The following is a 2,500-nucleotide window of genomic DNA, read 5'->3' as shown; positions in this document are numbered from 1 at the left end:
GATTTTGATCTATTTGGTGCTGATGTGGCACAGTGTAGTGTTAAAAAAATAAAAGTAAATGAAGGATGCATATTTGCAAACAAGTATTGTCACAATACAAAATGTTGGGTTTTGAAATTACAATGCTAGTTTATATGTTATGAGATTAAAATTTCAGAGTCTAGGTTGTATGATTAAAAGAACAAAGTATGAGTTGAGGGTTAGGGGTTAGGGGTTAGGGTTTAGGGTTTAGGGTTTTAGGGTTTGCATGGGGTATATAAACCTAGATTCTAGGATTCACATAGATTATATAAAGGGTTTAGAAAGTTGGGCTTGGAGTATGTAAAGAGAAGATAGATTTAAGAATTCACACAAACAAAAATAAATTGGATGTGGAGTGTGAAGGATGAAGAATTGAAGACATTAAGTTTCAGTGGTGATGGATTAGTTAGTGGGCAATGATTACCTGTACGATGCATTAGTTAGCAAGTCATTAACATATTTGTACAACCAATTGATTGCACACACACAAATTTATCTCCAAAGTGACATGTAAACGATTTAGTGGATTTTTGACATGACATGGACTACCACGTGGCAGCCACATCAGCAAGGTAACACGTGGCACTTGAAAAAATCAATTTAGTATTCTTCTGCCTTTTATTTTTCTACCTTATTCCAGTTAATTAAATTACTTTAATATTTTTAATTCACCAATTTATTTTTATTTTTATTTATATTTCTGTCTAGGCGCAAGACTGGGCGGCCAGCAAGGAGTCGAGACAGGGAGTTAATTTTAAAATTGATTTTTAAAAAATGATTTATTTATTTATTTCCACCTATGCGGAAGACTGGGCGGCCAACGAGGAGTCGAGACAGCCAGGAGTCGGGACTTGGGCAAGGGAGCGGGACAAGAGGTCGGGACTCGCGGCGGGACAAGGAAGAGGAGGAGGAAGTCCGGGACTCGCGACGGGACTGGGACTCGCGCCGGGACTAGGGAGTCGCGGCGGGACAAGGAAGAGGAGGAGGAAGTCCGGGACTCGCGACGGGACTGGGACTCGCGCCGGGACTAGGGAGTCGCGGCGGGACAAGGAAGAGGAGGAGGAAGTCCGGGACTCGCGACGGGACTGGGACTCGCGCCGGGACTAGGGAGTCGCGGCGGGACAAGGAAGAGGAGGAGGAAGTCCGGGACTCGCGACGGGACTGGGACTCGCGCCGGGACTAGGGAGTCGCGGCGGGACAAGGAAGAGGAGGAGGAAGTCCGGGACTCGCGGGGACTCTCGCGCCGGGACTAGGGAGTCGCGGCGGGACAAGGAAGAGGAGGAGGAAGTCCGGGACTCGCGCACGGGACTAGGGAGTCGCGGCGGGACAAGGAAGAGGAGGAGGAAGTCCGGGACTCGCCACGGGACTAGGGAGTCGCGGCGGGACAAGGAAGAGAAGGAGGAAGTCCGGGACTCGCGACGGGACTGGGACTCGCGGCAGGACAAGGAAGAGAAGGAGGAGGTCCGGGACTCGCGCCGGGACTAGGAAGAGGGGAGGAGGTCCGGGACTCGCGACGGGACTAGGAAGTGGGGAGGAGGTCCGGGACTCGCGCCGGGACTAGGGAAGAGGAGGAGGAGGAGGAAGGCCGGGACTGGGACTCGCGGCGGGAGTAGGTAGTGGGGAGGAGGTCCGGGACTCGCAGCGGGACAAGGAGGAAGTCGGGGAGGAGGGCCGGGACCAGGAGTCGCGGCGGGGATAGCAGGCAGGACAGGGAGGGTGGGTGGTCTTCCACAAAAAAAAGTGTGTCTCGGAACTTCCTTAGTGCAGTAGGACGGGGGCCTGCCGAATCCCACAGAGAGTACTATGTGGGGAAGGGTTCCTCTGAAGCGTCTCGGGAAAAGTCGTGAGGGGGTGACGGTTGCTCGGTGCCTACGGGTCCCGACTGCTCGCTGCCTTCTTTGAGCCCAGTACCGACGTTCGCAGGGGGATACCTGGATACTACTGGGGTTACCTGGATACTTCTGGCGTGTTACCTTGGATCAGTGAGGAGTGGGGGTTAGTTTCCCGGCGACGCGACCCTCTGAGGAGGTCCCGCGGAGGGTCGCCGAGTATTATATGGTGAGCTGGCTGTCAAGGATTGTGAGTCCCGCTGCCAAAATTTTTTTTGGTGCGCGGGCGACTGGAAAAAGAGGGTTGGTCTTGTGCCGATACGCGTAACGTCGCAGCGAGTCCCAAGAGCTAGTAACCATTTTTGGCGGGGGGCGATGGCCTCGGTATTGTCAAGCCATTCTCTCATTCATTTGGGAGGGTGGGGAGAAGTGTTTGCCGAGGCCGTTCAAGCTCCGCCTGGTCGACCACCACTGTGACCGCCACCGCGCTCGATCTCTATTGCAAGCTCAGGTGAAATTCCTGATAAACTTGGAGGGGTGTGGGACGCGTTCGCAGTGTGGGCCGAGGAGTCATAACATCCCAGGTCGGAATGTGAAAATGGAACTTCGAAACCGGTGAGAGTTCTCTCGTCGGCTAGGGGTTTCACAAA

This window comes from Physcomitrium patens, chromosome 26 (genome assembly GCF_059467195.1).
Source record: "Physcomitrium patens ecotype Gransden chromosome 26, ASM5946719v1, whole genome shotgun sequence".
NCBI classification, from domain to species: Eukaryota; Viridiplantae; Streptophyta; class Bryopsida; order Funariales; family Funariaceae; genus Physcomitrium; species Physcomitrium patens.
Note: the sequence above shows the minus strand (reverse complement) of the source record.